Source organism: Callospermophilus lateralis, unplaced genomic scaffold (assembly GCF_048772815.1).
Source record: "Callospermophilus lateralis isolate mCalLat2 unplaced genomic scaffold, mCalLat2.hap1 Scaffold_45, whole genome shotgun sequence".
NCBI classification, from domain to species: Eukaryota; Metazoa; Chordata; class Mammalia; order Rodentia; family Sciuridae; genus Callospermophilus; species Callospermophilus lateralis.
This window is the reverse complement of record NW_027514398.1, coordinates 13,583,576-13,606,548: the sequence shown is the minus strand read 5'-3', so window position 1 is coordinate 13,606,548 and position 22,973 is coordinate 13,583,576. Positions and strand designations below refer to the sequence as shown.

At 35.7% G+C, this 22,973-nt stretch overlaps 1 pseudogene; it reads left to right on the top strand.

Moving 5' to 3' along the window:
- Window positions 1-22,973, top strand: part of LOC143389127 (gamma-butyrobetaine dioxygenase-like) — a 44,550-nt pseudogene that overhangs the window by 4,039 nt on the left and 17,538 nt on the right.

The following is a 22,973-nucleotide window of genomic DNA, read 5'->3' as shown; positions in this document are numbered from 1 at the left end:
GAAAGATTCTTCCTAACATAGAGTCCAGATATCCCATTACATGAGCACCCTACAGATTCTCATCCTATGAGGTCATAGAAATGAGCTGAAGAGCTTTACAGGTTTAACATCACCTTAATTTTTTTGGCTGAATTTTACATTTTTGGAGTTGTGTCAGTTGATTTTAATTAAATGAATATTATTTCTCAAATGCCTACAAGTCTGTGAATGGCTAAAATGCTTTGCTTTGCTTTTGTTGCAGTCTCCCCTCCTGCAGTGTGTGTCTTTGTCCCTGGGTTTGCATTTTTCTTATGAAGAGAGTGAAAGGATCAAATTTGCATTGTAGTCCCAACTGTGTGTTGCATGGACTGTATGTGGGAAGACAGGGAACAGGGACCCATTGCATGGCCTAGGAATGGTACCATCAGAGACAATGATGACTTAAAGGGAAGAAAGGTTGGGGAAGAATTTGTATTCAAAGAAACATATATTAACATATAGGGTGGGAAGTTGGTGGCCCCATTCTCTTATCTCTATCAAGTAAAAAGTTGACTGATAAAGCCTAGCCTATGAATATTTCCAAATACATGGATGAAAATTGAGGACTTTAATAGAATACTAAAACCAAAATTGTATTATGCAATTGTTTTAAATTCTATGCAAAATTCCAATGTAATTATACACTCATTTTTGTGACTGGTAAGCAAGATTGACAGAACTAAAATGAAAAAAAAATTACTATATGAGGTAGATAAAATGACTGATCTGCAAATACTTATTCTTCTATTAATACTCAGTGTCAAAATAAATGAAAGTGTGCTTTTCTCTTTGATTTTAATCATCTCTTTGAATTGGTACTAAAATATATCAGACTCTGATTTTAATATTTGTTATGGAAAAATGAATTTTAAAAGTTACATTTAAAGAAAATATTTTTTTTTTCAATTTGAGACTATAAGCTCAAATTTCTCAGGACTCCAGGACTAAGCCCTTTACACAGTCAAAAGAGAACCTTTTCTCTCAATTCTGTATGCCTTTCTTATAGCAGAGCCAGCCTTGGCCATCTACTTAATCCAATGAAAACCCCTCAGTCTATAGCTATAATCCTTCCTTTGTTTCAAAAGAACAAGCCACAGAAGTGAAAACTCTCAAGTAACTGTCACGGCCCTCTAAAATCTATTTGACTTGCCCACAGCAAGGAAAAACACAGAGTTTTCCTTTCTCAAAGACAATTCTGTGTTTACTTGAAGATGAAGATTGTTATTATAGTGTAAAAAACAGGGATGGTTAGGTTCAGAAGCCATTTTTACAGAACCTTGTCAGAAAGCAAAAATCATGTGTATATGTATTTAGTTGAAAACCAACACACACAATAAAAATGTCTAAGCCCATGTGTTATTTTATCCCATCTCTGAGCCTTGACCCATCCATTCTTGGGAGTCTGTGATGGAGCGAGTGGAGTGAGGGTATTTATTTCACCAATTACTGTCCTTGGGGATTATAAACAGAGATGGAAGATTTTGTTTTTCATTTCTCAGGCAGCTTTAACATGTTCCAGGGTCTCTGAGTTGCCAGGTCACAATGGCTTCTGAACAACCTTGTCAAACAGCTGCAATTGAGCCACAGGATCATCTCCCAAATATGCTTACCTCCCCCCAAAAAAGAGACCTAATAAAAAAACCTTTTCTGAGGTCTCTTTGGCTCATGAGCTGAGTCTCCATTCTGTTGAACCTGTTATATGTACAAAAGGCCTCTTGACTATGGGGTTTTGATAGAATATACCTACCCCAATTATCTGTGAGATTACTCTGTTCCTTGTTGATGTCTTTTAATGTGTCCTATTTTTTTTCTAAATTAAATATTATTTAGTATTCCTACTTAATTTCCTCATTGTACTTGGTAAACTCAGATAAAATATCTAAAGGATCCAATGTCCTTCTAAGAGACTGGATTGCCCTTGTTCTGTCAGCCCAACAGGGAAGACAGAGCCTGGAGTGTTCTACATTATTATAATAATAATCTAGAGGTTGTGCCCACAATTTCTAGATTAGTGGTATCTTTCTTACAAGCTTAGCTTACTTTTTTCTATATCCCTGGAATGAGTTTTATAACATTGGCATTTGGACTGAAAATTTAGAATTACGAATTTAGGAATTTATTCCTAAGGGTGACAATTTCAAAAAGTAAAGTTGTATGTTAACTTTACATTTCCCAAACCTACAGATAAGGGATAAATTTAGCCTGACATTTTTGCTAGAGCCTTCATATCAGGAAATTCAGTAACCAAATAAATAAATGAATAGATAGATAGATAACAACTAATTAAAAATTATTTCTTCTTACTTCTGGTTTTACTTTGCTTCTTCAAGATGACAGACTATGAACTATTGAAGTAGTAGGTATCTTTATCAGATTTAAATTTCTTCTTTTAAATTTCAAACCCAGACTTTCAAATATGTCCATGGAATAGCTATGGGCTATCTTTTTTGGAAAAAAAGAGACAGATTTTTTTTTTAATTTTCCCATTTTATTCTGTGGATTTGCCTAAGTTTTAGTTGAGCAAATTAGAAAAAGTTCTACTCTGATCAGTGAGTTCTCTAACTTTACTAATTTTTTTTATCTTGAAATTCTATGTTTGTATCAATGCATAACTTTGCTATTAATCAAAAGGGCACTAGAGCACTGAGGTTAAAGTACTGTGAGTCCTAGGCCTTGATGGATCAGTGACTTTAAGCAACTCATTCAACATTTCTAAGCTCCAAAATCTTTATCTGCTTGATAGTATGCAGCCACTTTCTTGATTAATACAATGCTAAGTGAAGGGCAATGCTGCAGGGTAAGTAGTTACTCAGTTTTCACAGGACTCCCCTGACATGGATATAAATGACCACAGAGAGTAGCCCTGAGAGGTTTCTTGATGCTCTAGACAGTATATTATTCTTTTTTGAATGCAGAGTCTTATCATTGAAATTCTTTCCTCCAGGTGGCTTTAAAGTTTCCATGAACACTGTTGGCACTGAGAAGAATGATATTTAACAGGTTATAGAGGCAAATATTGCACAAGCTGTATCTTATGACAACTTAGTTGGAACCTTTATTTATCATTTCATGCCTGGATTCCTGAGTTAGCTAGGCTATCCACAGTAGGCTTGTACAACTCTGAAGAGTAATGTCCCTGATGCACTAGATCATCCTCCCTCCCCCTCTTTACTTTGGTCTCTCATTGCTTGAAGAATAAAATTCAGCTGTCACTTGAGCTTTTAAGTCATTCTACAATCTAGCACCCCCTCCACAAGTGTGTGGACTTTAATTTCAGTTCTACCTGCTTCCTGGATTACTTGTTCTACTTTTTCTCTCTGGGCAAAGTTCACCTATTCATTTTACAAGGTCTACTCACATCCCAATGAAGCCTTTTACCAATTATATACTGGTAGCACTGAAAAAAAAGTCATAATATAACAATGAAAACCTAGGGTGGTTTTTTTTTTAATTTTGTTAGAAATTAAAAAGGAAGTGAAAATCTCTGCCCTAGTTTCAGTGACTCTAAGTTTCTGTAGAAAGCTAAGAGATACTCCATCTCTCTCTGTCTCTCCTGCTTGCACATTCTTCTCCCTTTCCATTGTATGAAGGTTTCTTTTACTCCTAGGCATTTGGTTTAAATAATTGCTCTTCATCTTAGCTTTTCTTGACTAACATATGTAAATAAGTTCCCCACCTCAACCCCAAAATTGTTTTTTTTTTAAATTTTCATTGACCCCACTGGTTGCACTCATAACACTTGCCAAATTTTTTATTCTTTATCTTTTTCTATCTGCTTCTTTGTTTATACATCCTTTTCCCCTTACAAAGGCAGCTATCACATCTACTTTGTGTGTGTATGTGCATGTGTGTGTGTGCGTGTGTGTGTGTGTGTGCATTTGATCTCTTGCCCCAACAGGGCATTTGATAAATATGTATTCAGTATAATTTAAACATCATGAGGTAATCACTGGGACTGAGATATGTACCAGGGCTGGGAGGCCAGAGGATACAGGCATCTTACCCACCTTTAGCAGATTCAGGAGATTTCCAGAAGCAGGGCATTGCAGAGGTTGTTGGTGCCCCTCAGCACTCATCCTACACAAGCCAGCACCTTCCAACTGCAAAACTGCCACGTGCCTTCCCTGTATGGGGGAGAATGCTCTGCTTGCACATAGGGAAGACCAGAAAGACCCAAGAGTGTAGAGTGGGTGTTTGGGCCTCTGCATCTCTTTGCACCTTAGCTGGGACACCCCTAGAGTATAATTCTACAGTCACTCTATAAGGTCCCACAGTGCTGAACTCATTGCCAAAAGCCATAACCCACTCACTGAAACTCTTTCCACAGGCTTTCTATTCTCTTGCATCCCCATAACTTATTAGTGCTTCCAGGGCTAACTCTTTAATAAATTATTCATCTTTGAATCCTCCTCTCAGGAATACCTCTTAAGAGACCACAAGTAAGCAGAATCTTGAAAGACAGATAGAATTCCCTGAACACAAGGTGAAAAAATATCCAAAAGAAAGCAATCTCTCAAACAGTGCTGGAAAAGAGAATCAGAGCCCTATTTTCTTCCTTTCAGGTGCCTTTTCTCTAATAGCAGTCAGACTTTAGTTTTGGTAGGGCCCTTCCAAAGTATTCCTAGAAAAGACAGTGCAAGATTGACTGATGCTCTTGATGCCATTTCAGAGCCAGAAGCTGAATTCAGTGCAGGTAGACTGAAGGTCCTAAACTCCTGAAATAACACATTGCAAACCAATATGCTGTGCTCATAAATTTTTAGCTAAATAACTTCTTTGTGTCTTTTCCTTTTTGAAACATAACTCAGGCCCCTGGAATGTGGTGCTTAAACTTCAGAAGGAAACCTGTACAAATTGTTCCTTGAAAGCCAGTATGTAGCCTGTTCATAAATTTTATGATGTGTGAAGCACATGTTCAAGGAAGCATTTATTAGTAAGACCATAAGTTAAATTAGGAAGTGTGGTTCATATCTTAAATATGCCATCATTTTCCATTCAGTTCATGTATTCATACCCAAGTGTGAAACTTAAATTTGTTTTTAATGTATTCTCTTGGCAAATGATTTACTCTGGTCAGATATATTTTCTTTTGGCTCCCCTGATAGTTAGGTTTTGCAGTTGGTAGGAAATAGGAAAATGTTCTTAAATTACTCTTTCAAGGTTAAAGTTTTAATATTGTGTGCAGATATCACAGAATTATTTTCCTGCTAGAGTTAATGAAATAGAATACTACTGCTTCTCTCTGAAAATTGGCATTTTATATTCAAGAGAGCATGATATATTTGGAAACTGGCTAATTACAGGACTATCTCTAAAAGTCACATTTAGTATAACACAGTGTTTGAGTGGTTCATATTCAGTAATAGGTTCTTTGATGGGCTGTGTCCCTTGGTTTTGGATTTCTGAAAAGCTCCTGCAATGGCATTCCAAAATGAGAGCTATGGTTAAAAACATTAGAAGTTCTACAGAACTTAATAACTATTGCAACTGTGTTCTTGACATTAACATTCTGAAAGCTGTATTGACAGGCTTGTTTCTTTCCAGAGTCTCTGATATGTGAATATGCTTAATTTTACATATCTAAAGAGTAACATTTATTACAAGAATCTAAATCTTTCCATATTGCTAAAATTAAAAATAGTGGTGTTTTGTGTGTAGGCATTATTTTATAATGGAAAAAAAACAACTCATATGTAAATAAAAATTCTTGCAAAGGTGTTATAAAAAGTATATTCTTAAGAAGAAAACATGCTATAAATATATATAGTAAGTTCCTTAAACAGAGTTTTCTAAAATATACAAATAAGTCATAACACAAACACAAAAGTTTTAAAAACAATTAGATCTTGTGAAAAAACTTTTAAATTTCTGTTTATTATATCTTACTATCACACAGTCACTGAAACTCTCTGAAAGGTGATACTGGCCTTAAATAAAACCAAAAAGGAATGGATCAGTGAAATACATAGGCATGAATTAAAGAAGCTAAATTTAGCTGATTTTTAAATGTGCAAAGCTTTGGCTCATTTCACAAAAGGTAAATAGTGATGTTGTTGCAGGAATGTGCAGTGAGCCCTATTCCTAATGTTTTCTCTGCATTTAAAATTCTGACAGGGAGCCAACATTTAACATTAAATGCCCATGCTCAAACAAGTTCAGACAAAGTGTTCCTCATTTAACTTGCACTACTTTCTGTATTACCTAGTAAACTTCCTTTATAAAGGTAGGACAAGCTATGTACATTTAGACATAGGATTCAAAAATGCCTATGATGACAGCACTTCAAGGTATCAAGTGTTTATGTACAATTTTTGAAATTACAGACCTGGGGACCTGTCACCTGGATTTGACCAGTTCTGCAAATCATTAGCTATGTGCCTTAGAATCTAGTTCTTTCGTTGTAGCATGGAAATTATGAAAGCATCCACCCCATGTATTTTTTGTGGAGCTAAAAAAAAGTTTTTAAAAATTGTAGCACTGGGATTACTCTTAGAAAGTATTCAGCAAATAGTAAATATTTTTATTGTTATTATGGGTCTACTCTGTGCCAGGTACTATGTTAAACGCCTTGCATAATCTCATTGCATGGTCACAAAAAGACCTACAAGATAAATATAATTGTCCCTGATTTACAAATAAAAAAACTGAAACTCAGAGAAGAATCCAAAAAATCTTGCCAGTAAGAAGAAGAACAATGAATAAAACCCATATCAGGACATCCAAGTTCTGCCCTTGCCTATATGTTACCAGTCATATGTGTCAATTTAAATTTAATTAAAATTTAACAAGGTAAAAAATTAGTTTTTCAATTCCATTAGCTGGATATTAAGTCTAAACAGCCATTAGTTGCTAATAGCTATGGCACTGGATGGTGCAGATAATCAAATATTCCCATGAATTCAGAAAGTTCTAATGAACATCACTATAATCTATACCAGTGTGTCTAGGCTGACTTACACTAGCAAAAAATGTGTTTTCTAAAAATTATAATAAATTTTCCTTAATAAGTTACAAAACCTTGGTGATAAAGATGATGAATTTATTATAGATACACATAAAGACAGTAGCTAATTCCATCCAACAGGCTGCATAATAATGAAAAACATGTATTTGCACAAATTAGCACTGTGCCAGAATACTAGAAAAATTCTCATTGGTAATTTAGGCAAATTTTTACCCAATGATAGAAACTAATGGTGATGGGAAATCTAAAGCCAGTATGAAAATGCCAAATGATTCTCTAACACTCATCCAGCTCTAGTACTATGTGGATCCCTAATTTTCTTCTGAGACTCACTAAGGTAAAATGTTCTCACATTTTCTTTTAAGTTTCTGAATATAGTCTGTATAGAAATTAACTTTAGAAGGAAGATGCTGACTGGTTATCTACTCCCATAACACTGATATTTGCCCTAGGAAATTTTTCTCCTAGCTGGAAACCAAATGACCTTCCTAGGCAGGCAGTCAATATGTAATACACATGGCATTTATCATCTTCTTTTTGCAGACCTTTTTGATTGACATCAGGTATTACAATGTAGGGCTTAAAATGCAATGAGTAAATGGGAGTGGTAAAGCAAACAGCCACATAATTTAATATTCAAAACAAAGCCAAGTAGATTCCTCCTTTGAACAGAGTTTCTTTCAAATAAAGCCAACGCTGTTTGACTTTAGAAGAAGAAATATTTGAGGCATGAAGGAACAGACCTGAGTAACGTCATGCATGTAAAAGAATAGTTGGCATTATAGAGAGAGTTTTAGATAAAGATCAGAAGAACTGATACCTCTTAAACATTCATCAACTATGGTATCTATCCTATTGTGTTTTTTATTTATATATTTTTGTTGGTACGTTATAATGGTGGTATCTGTTCTTACATTCTCATATATACACACAGCATAACAATATAATCTGGTCAATTTAAATCCTCAGTGGCTCTCTTTTCTTTCCCTCTTCCTTTCCCCTGAACTCCTTTCTTTACCTCTACTGGTTTTACTGTGTTTTAATTGTTAGCTTCCATGTCTGATTCTCCCATAGACTGTGAGCTCCTTAAAACCTACTGCCTATCCATAGTTGATTGTGACATGGTAAAATGTTGGGTTTATTGAAAAGATAAGTGAACAAGTAATTATTGGGTAGCTAATATGCTCAAGAGATGCCATCCTACTCTCAAAAAAAATTAAGGTAATTATCCTGAAACCTTCATATCTCATGGTTTCTATTGCCTCATCCAACCTTCTCTTGTCTAATGCAACATGGCCCATGCTTTCCTTTGCCAAGATGACTTGGTTACTATTTTGGTTAGTCCCACAGAGAGTAAAGAGTTAAAGTGAATAATTACGAAACAGTAGCTAGGTAAATATTTTACTTGCTAAGATGATATAGTAAGTCACTTGAGCCTTTAGAATCTCTTCAATACTAAAGAGAATTAATGCATCTGAATTAATGTATCTGCCAGGTAAACTTAGTTTGGAATTCAGATCTTAAAAATTCTAGTTCATTATGCAAGCTTTCATGATTAACAACCCAGAAACATTGGCAATATATACATTAATCACTTAATTTGGTCTTCCTGAATAAACTCACCTACTCATTCCTGCAAATGTCCTCATACAGCTAGCTGGTAGAAGAAGAAGAAGAAGTAGCTCAATAGCTGTCCATATCTTTTCACTACTGAAGCTACTGATTCCTGAAATAACTCCTATTTCTGAAGAGCCAGCCATGATGACACCAAAGAGAAAATGATCTATAATTCACAAGTACAAGTGGCACTGAGCCATTCTCCATTCTGAAACTGAGGGCTCTGGGGTTGGTTTCCATAATGTGGTATATTCCTTAGTTAGAAAAGGGAGTGCTGCCCAGGATAATATTGAGATCATATGTTCTCATTCTATCACTTGTTAGGAAGGTTTGCCTTTCTAAGGCAATTTCCTTCCCAAGAAAGGAAGAAATGATATGGATTAGCTAGCATTTGGTCCTTCCTGAATCAGTTGTTAGTACATAAGTTGTTTCCCTTGGAAAAATTATATTTCCTCAGTGCTCCATTTCCTTTGGCAAAGCCTAGTTTGCAAATCAAATACTTTTTACATTTGTTTTTCATTATGTGTTCTCAGATCAACATTTTGATAAGTAATTAATCAACAGGAAGGAGAGGGTTAAGGAAAGGCATTTGACTTTTATATCCTGCATATCACCTCCAAAGCCATCTATGCCTCCAGGAACACACCTTCATCTTTCCTTCACTGTGACCAACTCTCACTGACTCCAAAGAACAACATGATCCCAGAGACAGTCTTTTAGCTTTTAATCAGGTGAAATAAGAGAAAGAAAGGACTGTACCTACCCTCCTAACAGAATAAAGCATATGGTGTTCTAGTCCACCATTCTGATTTTATCATCCATTTGGAGTTAAGAAATAGAACTTAGCTGTTAACACTCACAGTGTCTCAGGGTCACTTCTAAGCAGTATCCTGGAAGGGAATTTCTAAGAACATAGTTAAACAACATTCCCTCAATAAATGTAGTATGCTGAAAACTGATTATGTGCCAGACACAGTTGTAGCAAGAGGCATATCATAGAAAGGCATGGCTCCCAGGAAGCAAGGCCTGGTGACAGGCGTTTCTGGTAAAACTAGCATTTAGTAATCTCCATGATCAATCAAAGATCAACTCTAGTGATCTAGTCCCTTCTCTAAGGTTCCTGTCTTATATTAAACCAATGTAATCTCATATGATTTCGTTTCCTTAATTCACAGAACAACATTACTGGGGTTCAGAGCTCCAGCTACCTACTCTAAGTTTTGAAGATGTTTTAAAAAATGATGAACATTCACACAAGTGGCTCTCCAGCCTTAAGAAAGTAGGCATTGTGCAACTCACCAGAGTCTCTAACAAATGAGGAGAAGTAAGAAAACTTGGGAAAAGGATTGGTTTCCTCTATCTCACATTTTATGGGTGAGTTACCAAATGTTTTGTATTCTGCCATCACAAAGACAGTTTGATATATTTCCCAAAGCGGGTACGCGTTTGTTTGAAAATACAGTAATGTCCATGTTGTCTTAGGAAGTCACATGGAAAGAAGAGTCTAAAAGAAGGATTTCTCTAAGAATGACTAGAATTTTTAAAGAACCCAAAAGCTCAGAGACCTCAGGTAACAAAGAAATCAGGCTAGATACAGATGGTATATTACTCAAGCTGCCATAACAAAATACCACAGAGTGGGTGATGTAAACAACAGGAATTAATTTTTCTCACAGCATCTGGAAGTCCAAGGTGAAGGTAGTAACTGACTAGCTTAGTTTATGGTAGGACTTCTTTTACTGGTTTTCACCTGATTCTCTTGTTTTTCTCTATGCGACCTTTCCTCTGTGCACAGCATACTCCTACTGTTCCTTCCTCTTCTTATGTAGACAACAAGTCTTATTGGATTAGATACTACCCATAAAATCTTATTTAACCTTAATTACCTTATTCAAGGCCCTGTCTCCAAATACATTGGATGTTTGAGTTCCACAGATGAACCTGAAGGACAATTCAGTTCAAAACAGGTAGGATGAAAGATTGTGTTTCTCTAAGACTTTTAAAAAGCACTCAACTTCATAAATGTTAAAGTTGATTAAAGTTCTACCTCTCAATACTTGTCACAAAATAATGTTAGATCCTAGGGAATTGAAACCAGGCACCAGATGTAAAAAGATAAAATTAACATCTAGAAATTTCAGCCTATGTGCTTTAATATAACAGGAAATATAATTAATTTTAACTATGGTATAAGAACCTATTTCCATAAAAATTTCCTACAAAGTAACATTAATTATGACATATCTGAAAGGCAGGGAGTGGGTATAACTGAATTTCTGACGTTAGGGTGAGCATCTCATGCAAGATGGATACGATTATTTTTGGACTCAGAGCATTGGAAGTAGGAGAGACCTTCAAAATCCAAAGGTCGCAAACTAGTAGCACAGAAGATGTACTCAGATGTTTGGTTTGGAGCATATGATGTTGAAAGAAAATGGAATTAGTTTTCAACACTTAAAAACTGGAAGTCTTTAAATGTATATGAATCTGCCTTTTTCTTGAGAAATCAAATCTAGGAATAACTGAGCCCACAAGCCAGCATATGAACAGTCTGCTGGACACAAGTAGAGGCTGTGCCTGGAAGAGTTTGCCAAACACCACCCCATCCCAGGACTTACGGGCCTTGCTAACATTTTAATTTGCCACCCCAACCTAGAGTAAGACATTCTTTTAGATTAAAAAAAAAGCCATCAGAGGGGCTGGGGATGTGGTTCAAGCAGTTGCGCTCTCGCCTGGCATGTGTGCGACCCGGGTTCCATCCTCAGCACCACATGCAAACAAAGATGTTGTGTCCGCCAATAACTAAAATATAAACATTAAAAAATCTCTCTCTCTCTCTCTCTCTCTCTCTCTCTCTCTCTCTCTCTTTCTCTCTAAAAAAAGGCATCAGAAAAATTTATTCAACTTCCTTTAATAAATTACGCAAGTATATTAAAGGCAGAACACTCTATCTACTGTGTTAAGACTTGAACAACCTAGTCTCCATCTCCTTCCAAAGAATTTGTTTATGCCATTAGTATATTTACATCATATAATTTTTTTTGCATACCCTCCATCTGAAAGAATTTGGGCTGCCAAAAAAATTACATCACTAACAACAAAGGAAATAGGAGAAATATACTTGAAATCATTAAGAACTTCAAGTGTATTATTTCTCTAATCCTTCAAGATCTGTGAAAAATATATTACCCACCAATTCACTGACAAGTAATCTGGAACCCAAAGAATTCATTTGTAACCCAAGTAATAATAAAGGAATAAAAAAGTGTAAATTTGGGCTTTCCTCTTCATGTTTCCAATGTTAATATATATGCATTTGGTCACTATAATTAAACAAAACACTTCCAAATAAGTTTATTTCATTTAGTTTCTATTTGCTAATAACACTTTTGGATATATTCCAACACACTGCACAATTTTATAACAATGAGCAAATTCAGGGGCTCTTTTCTGGAGTTCCCTAACACCACCTGTCCATCCACCCATCTCACTAGAGCTCAGAATCTTAGTCCTGATTTATGATTTGTCTTTTGTTTTGTTTTGTTTCTATAGGTCCTATAAAAGGACTGAATAACTTGGCCACTATCTAATATTGGGAAACTTATTGGAATAAATATTAAAGGTCTGTTGTCAAAACAAATCAGACCTCCTATTACTATTCCATTCCCTATATCCAGGGATTTCCCATCTAACTAACAACATTGATCTGCCCCATCTCACCTTCCACAGATGATCAGATTTCTTCCCAGAGTCTTTCAAACAATACACAAGCAGAGAAATGCCTTTTTTGCCACATGACCCCCAATTCCACCAAGGATTACCAAACTGTCTTTCTCTCTCTCTTTCTCTCTCTCTCTCTCTCTCTCTCTCTCTCTCTCTCTCTCTCTCTCTCTCCCATTTTTCTCTTTCACAATTTTTAGTTTTCTACCTCAAGAACATAGAAAATATTTTTGTTGTTGCTGCTGTTGTTTTGTTTGCTTATTTTTTGCTGTTGTTAAGAGAGTGAAATATGTGAATATTTTCTCCAAAGTCATCCCTTTTTTTTTTGTCCTCTTCACTGTAATGTGGCAAAGTGATATTGGGATTTGGGTAATATGTGATTTAAAAGAATATCAAGGAATATCCCTTAGCATTCTAATGTCCCTTAATATTCTGAATTAGCTAAAAGAGGGGGTCTCAACCAGGACTGAATATTGGATTAATCAGGTTTTAAAAGTCACACATCTGGGTCCTATCTCCAAAGATTTTTTTTAAACAGGGCTGATATTTGATCTAAGTAAATTTGATTTGATTTAAAAACCAAGCAGATGAGCCATGAGCAATGACATATGCCTTTAATCTCAGATACTCAGGAGGCTGAGACACAAGAATCACAAGTTCAAGACCAGCCTGAGTGATTTAGTGAGATCCTATCTCAAAACAAAAAGTTAAAAAGGGGGCTAGGAATGTAACTCAGTGGTTCAATATTTGGTGATGAAAACAAAAACAAAAACAACTCATCAAGTAATTCTCATGTGCAGCCAAAGTTGAAAACCTCCAAATGAAAGGAAGGGTTACTTCAAGGGTTACTTAAAGGCAGATCTCAATTGCAATAGAAGTTGGGTGTTTTACGTTCTCTGAACTCTCAACTCCATGCACTAAATAGCATGGATCAAGTTCTTCTTTCTATGTTGGTTATGTCTGGGCATGGCTTATCTTTGTAACAGAATTGACACCTGCTTTAAACAAGGTCACTATCTTTCAGATATTTGTTTCTCTATTGTAAATTGTTTTACTGTTGTTTGAAAAGCAGCTGGCTGATGAGTGAGCAAATGGAACAAATAAATGAAGGCAATAAATAATGTAGAAGAGGGACTATCAAATATAGAAGAGGATCAGATTAAGGAAAGTGAGAGCAAGTTCAATGGACACTTTGCTTTTCATGCAAATTTGTCAAGGAACTTTCTGAGGGTTCTTACTTAGATGCCAAAAACAATAGTAGCTTGTTGTAGGTATCAATTTCATATGCCTCCTAGGGAAATGAATACTCATCTGCCACTTTTCCATTCAAATAGCTACTAGTTTGGGCTGGGGTTGTGACTCAGTGGTAGAGTGCTCCCCTAGCACATGTAAGTGAGGCCTGATGTTCTACCCTCAGCATCAAATAAAAATAAATAAATAAAATAAAGATATTGTGTCCAACTAAAAAATAAATATTAAAAAAAAACAGCTAGTATTTTGGAGAATTTTAAATGCATGGGTCCAAAATGAGAAATGAGAATAGCTCTTTTTAGTTCTTGGTGTCATCTCAATTGTTAAACGTTTGATTTGAAGAAAAAACAAATGTGATTCCAGAATTTCACATAGTATTAATGTAAAGGAGGCAAGAAATAAGTGTTTTGTGAATAAATGCATTTCTAGATATTTTTAAAAAACTATAAAAAAGCAGATGAATACAATAATTATTAGAGCATTTCATAATCATAAACTTATGTTCAACTAGATCAAAATGGTAATAGATTAAGGGAAAAAAGCACACATCATTTTCCACATCTGTGTTTTCTCAGATGCTTGCCATTATTTTGTCATCACATCATCTATGTAATTTTTTTTTTCATGCAACCATGTGAAATTCTTAGTAACCTTAATGCCTTGATGATGAAAGCTTTCCCGGAATACAAATAAAGAGCTAGTGAAGAAAATTCCACTCTCAATTTTGTTAAATATTGATCATGAGAGTAGTATGTATTAAAAAGTCTACCTTTTTAGAATAATTTAAACCTTTGGTTTGCAGTAATGTAGTTTTTACAGAGTGAAGTAAAAATTCTCAACCCATTTCTTCCCCTTCCCACTTAAAAAAAAAGATAACAATAACCTTCTGAAGCCCTTTTGGGAAAGGTGATATTGGTGAAAAAAAAAACTATCTGAATTTTGTAACATGATTTAACCCAATAAGTAGTCACCATAAGCTATCTTCTATCTGTATACTTATATTTTCAATAACTACATCAAGTATGCATCCTACAAATTAAAAACTCCCCACACACACACCAAAACAAAAACAAAAACAAAAACAAAAACAAAAAAACACTACGATTGTTCTCAAACAGAATTTTTAAAAAATACTTTATGTTTGGGATTTTGTTCTAAAACAGGGCTGAGTCTGGAAATGGTGGTCTAATCCAGATCATGTCTTTAGTATTAACTCAATGCAGGGGGAGTTATCTGTCATGAAATTTTAGTGAAAAGAGAATGCATGCATTCTGAGATACTGAAGACTTCCATTAGGGCAAAACAATAAAAATTTGTTTCTTAACATTGTTAACCTAAGTCATCAGTTTAAAAATTAACCTTATCAGCAACTCAAAATGACTTCTTCATCAAAAAGTTGAGTGGATGAAAATCACCTTTCAACCTTAGTTAGAAAAACTGTTTTCCTCCTAGAATTGAGCTCACAAGTTCAAACTTGCTTTTTTTTTTCTCTAAGAATGTATGATTGGCTGGTGCAAGCAATTTGCATTTTTAATACATGGTTAATATGTGTAGCACAGGGCTTGAGTGCTAAGAATAATGGGGGGAAAATGAAAATGTTCCTTCTGAAATGTTAACTTTAAGAATTATATGAAGAAAGCAAGAGACAGTAACAAAAGGGGGTAAAAGAAAGTAAACATACAGATCTTGGTAATTGTCAAATTTTATCTTGTGGAGCATTACACAGAAACTGGACAATGGCTTATTCCTTATAAGGCCACAAGCTGTCGTAGAAAAATATAAATAAATACTCTGGAATTCTTCTTTCTAAAAGTTTGGGAAAAAATTGAGAACTGAACAGTCCATAGCATCTGCATTGCATTACTACCCAGAGAGCTGTCTAAAGAACCAACAGGGAAATAAGTTTAATCATGGATTTACTGAAAGCTATTTGTAGGTGAGAAGTGGACTTAAGCTCTTTATGTAATTTCCCAGATCACTCTGATTCTCCTCCAGTGAGGACTCTCCTCTTTCTAAGGGAGTGTGTTAATACCTGTCTCGTCCTTTGAGGCCCTCAGAGGACAGTTTGCTGGGAAATGTGACCACTGCTACCCAGTTTTGCATCTGTGTGAGTGCCTTGAGCATCCTTCATCAGATTAATTTTTAAAAAGTCAACAAAAATGTTTCTAGTGGGCTGTTTGTCAGCTAGCACAGCCAGACCAGTTACAAATTAACAATATTGAAATTGTTGTCCCTGGGGAGAACAAGGATAAAGGCTTTCCAGCATCTACTGGATTTTTGCTAGCATTTCTGAAAGATGTTTGAAAGCCAGCCCAGCAGCATTTTACACATTAGGCTGTATTAGAGATCAAGGATGTCTAAATGAGAAAGATTCTTAGTCCTTGGCATATGGCCCTTAGAAATTGCTCCCACCATTAGCACTGCCTCCATATCAACTGAAATCGCTTCTTGCTTGTTATACATGTTACCAGAAAACATTTGTGAAGCATAGGGATAGAATGGGAAAAGAAAACCCAAGTTTACTCATTTTCTTGAATTTTCTAGCCAAGAAATTGCTTGAGAAAAAAACGCAGCCCTCTTGAATAAAAATGGCCTGCAGGTTATGGGAAAAAAAAAAACTTAGAAGCAGTTCAGACTTGGGAAGAAAACAAAGAAGATTTGTCTGAATTCTGAATTTGGTTGCAGTCCTACCCAGCTTTGTGAGAAGTTTATAGTGGGACATCTGAATAATTTGGTTTAAATATAGTACTGTAATATACTGTTTGAGTAGTGTTTATTGTACCATAGTGTTTGAGTAGAGAGGAAGTGTTTAAAATGTGTGCTCTAGTAAGTATTAGGGTTTCTTAAGGAGAGTAACAAGCCATGTTCTTATAGCCATCATGAACCCCAGTTTATGTTATAAGCCAAGAGCCAGTCTCTGGGGTCCCCGTCATGGCATTAAGTTTCACAGTAATTAATGCAGCTGCCAACAAAACCACTTAAGTATGAGGTCATCTCATGAATGGGAGGAAAAATAATTCCTGTCTCATACTACTTTGGAAATCACTTATGGAGGTTTTTGAGACAACTGTTATGGTATAGATGTAAGGTATCTGCCAGAAGCTCATGTGTGAGACAAGACAAGGGATTTAGAGGTGAAATTTAGGGTTATGAGAGCCTAATTAGTGCATAAATCCACTGATAGGAATTAACAGGGTGTTAACTGTAGGCAGGTAGGAAGTGGCTGGAGGAGATGGGTCATTGAGGGCATGCCTTTGGGGTATGGTATGTATTTTGTCCCTGGTGCGGGGAGTCTCTCTACTTCCTGGTGTGATGTCCCAAGATGCTTTCCTGTGCCACACACTTCCACATGATGTGCTGCTCCATCTCAGATCCCAAGAAATGGAATTGGCCATCTAAGGACTGAGGCCTCTGAAACTGTGAGCCACAAAATAAACTTTTCCTCCTGTAATTGTTGTTGGCAGGTCTTTTGGTCGAAGCAGTGGAAAAAGCTGACTAAAACAGTAACCAATTGAGGCAGTTCTCCAGACGTCTGCTCTGGCTCCCATTATTTCCTTGATTTATATTCTGTGTAGCCAGGACAGGCCACTGTCTTTGGAATGGGAGAACGAATTTTCCATTAAGCACCTTTTCTCTACTAAACATCAAGCTCAGCTCTTATAGTCATTATCTTGAATCTTCAATTCTTTTAAGAATCATTATTCCCTTGCTGAGAAGCAGATTTTTAATTTGAATCCATTCCATTTATTGATTATTGATTTGACTTCTTGCACTTTAGGAGTCTTGTTAAGGAAGTCAGATCCTAGGCTGATGTGGTAAATATTTGGGCCTATTTTTTTTTTCTTCTATTAGGTGCCTAAGTGTTTGATCCACTTTGAGTTGATTTTTGTGCAGGGTGAGAGATAGAGGTTTAATTTCACTTTGCTACATATGGATTTCCAGTTTTGCTAGCACCATTTGTTGAATAGGCTCTTTTCTCAAGTGAATGTTTTTGGCACCCTTGTCTAGTATGAGATAACCATATTTCTGTGGATTTGTCTCTTTGTCTTCTTTGCCCTCTATTTGTACCTCTATTGGTCTACAAGTCAATTTTGATGCCAATACCATGCTGTTTGTGTTACTATAGCTCTGTACTATAGTTTAAAGTCTGGTATTGTGATGCCTCCTGCTTCACTTCACTTGCTAAGAATTTCTGGTCTCTTATTTTTCCAAATAAATTTCATGAATACTTTTTCTATTTCTATGAAGAATGTCCTTGGGATTTTAATAGGGATTGCATTAAATCTGTATAATGCTTTTATGGTAGTATGGCCATTTTGACAATATTAATTCTGCCTATCCAGGAGCATGGAAGATCTTTCCATCTTTTGAGGTTTTCTTCAATTTCTTTCTTTAGTGTTCTGTGGTTTTCATTGCAGAGGTATTTCACCTCTTTTGTTATATTGATTCCCAGGGTGTTTTGTTTTGTTTTTTGAGGCTATTGTGAATGAAGTTCTTTCAGTGGTTTCATTGATGATGTATAGGAATGCATTTGATTTATATCCTGTTACTTTGTGAGGACAGAGCCTGCAGGTTGGGAAAAATATATTTACCATAATCACCTCCAATAAAGCATTAATCTCCTGGATATATAAAGAACTCAAAAAAACTTAACACAAAAAAACCCCCAAAAACCCAATCAATAAATGGGCTAAGGAACTGAATAGGCACTTCATAGAAGAAGAAATACGATTGATTAACAAATGTATGAAAAAGTGTTTAACATCTCTAGCAATTAGAGAAAAGCACATCGTCTCACTCCTATCAGAATGGCAATCATCAAGAATACAGGCAACAACAAATGTTGTCAAGGATGTGGTGAAAATGGTGCACTCATATTTTGCTGGTAGAACTGAAAATCGGTGGAACCATTATGGAAAACAGTATGGAGGAGATTCCTCAGAAAACTGGGAATGGAATCACCATTTGTCCCAGCTGTCCCACTCCTTGGTTTATACCCCAAAGACTCAAAATCAGCACACTATAGTAATGTAGTCACGTCAAAGTTTGCAGCATCTTAATTCACAATAGCTAGACTATGGAACCAACCTAGGTTTCCCTCAATAGATGAATGGATAAAGAAATTTTGGTATATGTACTCAATGGAATATTACTCAGCTTTAAAGAAGAGTGAATTATGGCATTTGCCAGTAAATGGTTGGAGTTGGAAAATATCATGCTAAGCAAAATAAGCCAATCCCACAAAACCAAAGGCCAAATGTTTTCTCTAATATGTAAATGCTAATTCACAATAAGGTGGGGGAACTAGGGAAGAATAGAATCACCTTAGATTAGGTAGAGGGAAGTGATGCAAGGGAAGGAGAGGGGATTTGGGGATAGGAAAGATAGTAGAATGAAAGAGACATTATTACTGTATGTATATATGTGACTGCATGTCCAATATGATTCTGCAACATGTACACTCAAAAAAATGGGAAATTATATCCCATTTTATGTATGATATATCAAAGTGCATAAATGATTCTACTGTCATATATAACTAATTACAACAAATTTTAAAAATTTAAGTCAAAAAAAGAATCATTATTTTCTTTTTATCATGAGGCAGAAGAATCAGGCAAACCTGATTATAATACTAGGGTTACAGGACTCAACAGGCTGACGTCTTTCCCTCAGACCATGCTACCATGGTGGTTTCTCATTAAACATTTTCTTAATAGAAATGCTATAATATTTTTTTGTTTTGTCAAATGTAACTTTGACTCATGTTTATGGCTCAGATGAAAAGAAAAATTAGATGGGATTATATTGAAGAATTGCAAACGAAGTCACACTGACAGAACCAGAATATCCATTTCCCTCCACTCATTTAAGTTCAAATGATAGCCAACTATTTATGCAAAGAAAAAATGACAATGGATGCAAATAAATAATCACAAGAAAAAACATTTATTTTCATCATTTTACATATAAATCTAAGCTAGTATCCAACTCTTGTTCTAATCAAATAAATTAAGCATAATTTCACACCTCCAACAAACACACACACACACACACACACACACACACACACACACACACCTATTAAATATGCCTAATGTGGAATTCTCATAAATTATTCATTTTTTGAAATGCTCTGAATTCTTATTTTTTCATAATAAAAGCCTTTGGGACTTCCCTTGGAACAAATTATAAGCATTTCTGTATGCTTTTAGATATGGTTGACATCTTTCTCTTATTGCCTGTCTTTATTAAATGCATTCTTTAAAAACAGCTTTATGGAATTTTATTTTTTCTACCTTTATTTAGATATGATTGATAAAAGTGTGTATATTCAGAATTATATTACATAATGTTTTGACAACTATATATACCATAAAATGATTATCACAAAAAGCTAACGTACAGATCTATCAGTTCACATAGCTACCTTATGTGTGTGTCAACATTACTCTCAGCAAATTTCAAGTATACACTGTTATTAACTATGTTTCAAGAATATTAAATATAGTCACCATGTTTTGCATAAGGTCTTTAATATTCATAAGAGGTTTTTGTTTTTTAACTAGTATCTCTCCTTTTCTTCCATCTCTAATTCATGGTAAACACCATTCCATTCTTTATTACTATGCCTATTCTTTATTACTATGCCTTCTATTGGCAAAATGTAATATAGTACAGGGAAAATCACATAACACAAATGCATAGCTTAACTATTATGAGGCAAACACTCTTTTTTATTTATTTATATATGCCAGTGGTATGCATTACTGTTGAGGGCCACAGCCCAGTCTGGATGATGCATGGCATTTTGCCAGAAGGGAGTGGTTGAGAGGTGATTCAAGCCAGCCATTGAGATGATGATGGTTAAGTTAAGCTGTGTATTCAATTGTATACAGAACTCTGCTGTGGGATTCCTGGAGAGTTCCTGTTGGTTGGTGAAGTTCCCATGGAGGGAGTTCTGGTTGGTGTATGGTGTGGCATTCTGGGGAGTTCAGAAATAAAGTTTGTTCCTGCTTGAGTGGCTCTTAATTTGTGCCCAGCCAGACTGAGGCACATTACAATTCTTATTACACATATAAAGCACAGTTTTTCATATCTCTGGTTGTATACATAGTATATTCACACCAATTTGTGTCTTCATACCTGGACTTTGGATAATAATGATCATCACATTCCACCATCATTAATTACCTCATGCCCCCTCCCTTTCCCTCTAACCCCTCTGCCTATCTAAAGTTCATCTATTCTTCCCATGCTCCCCCTCCCTGCCCCACTATAAATCAGTCTCCTTATATCAAAGAAAACATTAGGCATTTGGTTTTTTGGGAATGGCTAACTTCAGTTAGCATTATCTTCTCTAACTCCATCCATCTACCTACAAAGGGCAAACACTCTTAAACACCACCCAGATCCAGAAATGGAACATTGCCAGCCATCCCAAAACCTATCCATCTGTCCCTACCAAAACCAAACTTCATTTCTCTTCAAATGTAATGACTTTCCAGAATTTTGTGGTATTTGACTCCTTCCTAATTTAGAGTATTATCACTCACATGTGCATCTCTCATCACTATAGTTTAGTTTCCCTACTTGGTAATTTTTGTATCTTTTTCAACCCTTATAACTAGTTTAAGTAAATATGTTTACTGTTAAGCAGAAATCCTGAGTAAATTAATCTGTATTTATTTTGATTGTCTAAAGCCCATTCTCTTGCAAATTTCTCAGGAAGTTCTAATGGGAACAGCATTCCCTGACTCCTTACATGTTGACAGCAGTTTAAGGTCTGTATTTATACTTGAAATTGGACTTGGCTAAATATAGAACTCTTGACTCACAGGGTCTTATGTCAGTATGGTTTATTGGAAATCTAATTTTCTTTTCCTTTTGATTAATTTGACATTTTTATCCGGATGATGAATAGACTTTTTTTCTTTAAAGTGTGTTTATCTTACAGACTATGTCTTTTTTATTGCTCTTAGGCAATTTATTTGTGCAGTTTCAATTTTTTTTTAATTTCAAGAAACTTTTCTTGAATTGGAGTTCTCAGCATTTGTCCTCTTTCTAGTGATTGTTCTGTTCTTTTCAGAACCCCTACTATGAATATATTAAGTCATCTCCTTTGCCTGTCCTCTTGTTACTGTTTCTTAGATCCATTTTATCTCTTTTTTTGTTTTTGATATTTAAAGTTTTCTCTCTTTTATCACATGGTTAAAAGGCATTTGTACTAAAAAATCCTATGCTGCAGGCCTGACTTTGGAAGTCCCAGTAGCCCAGATTTTTCCATCTACCACCTTGAGAGGCCAATCAGACAGGCAAAATTGGTGGTGAAGAAAGTGAGGAATGTATTTAGTGTGGCCACAATGGGAAGAAACAGGAGAAGCAGCATTCTAAGCCCTGTTTTGGGGGTCCTGACAAAAGCTTCAGGATTGCATTGGGGAAGGAGAAAAGCAAGGGGCAAGAAATATGCAGAGTCCAGGAGTTGTGGTCACACTGTAATCTGGTTAATCATTATATGAGGTCTGATTCTATGAGAGCCCGTTGGCACCCGGGAATTTATCATTGCTTGAGGATGTTTCCTGTAATGAAATGAGGGCTCCCACTCTGTGTTCGTTAGCTTTTCATCCCTGTGACCAAAACAGCCCATCAAAATAACTTAGAGGAGAAACAATTCATTTTAGCTCACAGTGTCCGAGGTTCAATTCATGGTGGACTAACTCCTTAGCTCTAGGCCCAAGATGAGCCAGAACATCATGAAGGAAGGGTGGGATGGAAGAAAGCTGTTCCACTGGCCAGGAAGTAGAGGCAGGCTGCTGAGAAGTGGCTGCTGGGAAAAACAAGCCTACCAGGGCCCATCTGCAGGACCCAACTCCTCCAGCCATGCCCTACTTGCCTACAGTTACGACACAGTCAATCCTTTTATACTAGGATGGACTGATTAGGTTACATCTCTCACAACTCAATCATTTTTACCTCCAAACATTCTTACACTAACCCAGGAATGTTTATAGGACAGCTCACATCCAAACTATAACAAGTTTAGGAGGGGGAGAGAGCAGCCTTGTTTCCCATCATAGGGTTTAAGCCCAGAGGGCTTGCTATTCCCAAAATTTGAGATAAACTGGGAAGTATCTAGAAGAAGAACAAGTTAGAAAGGCAAAAATGGAGTTAGTTGGGACAACATCTGTGTCCTCCTTCAGCCTTACCTATAATGCTTATTTGATCATACATTCCTTCTTGTTTAGTCTTTGTTTGTTTTCTTTCCTGACTTTATCACCCTAATTTTAAGTCTTTGATTCTGATGTATGTTATTCTTTATATACTGTAACATTTTATTAAGGACTTTTGAATTCATTAGAAGTCGTGATAAGTAGAAAACAGAAATTGGAAAAGTAAAATATTA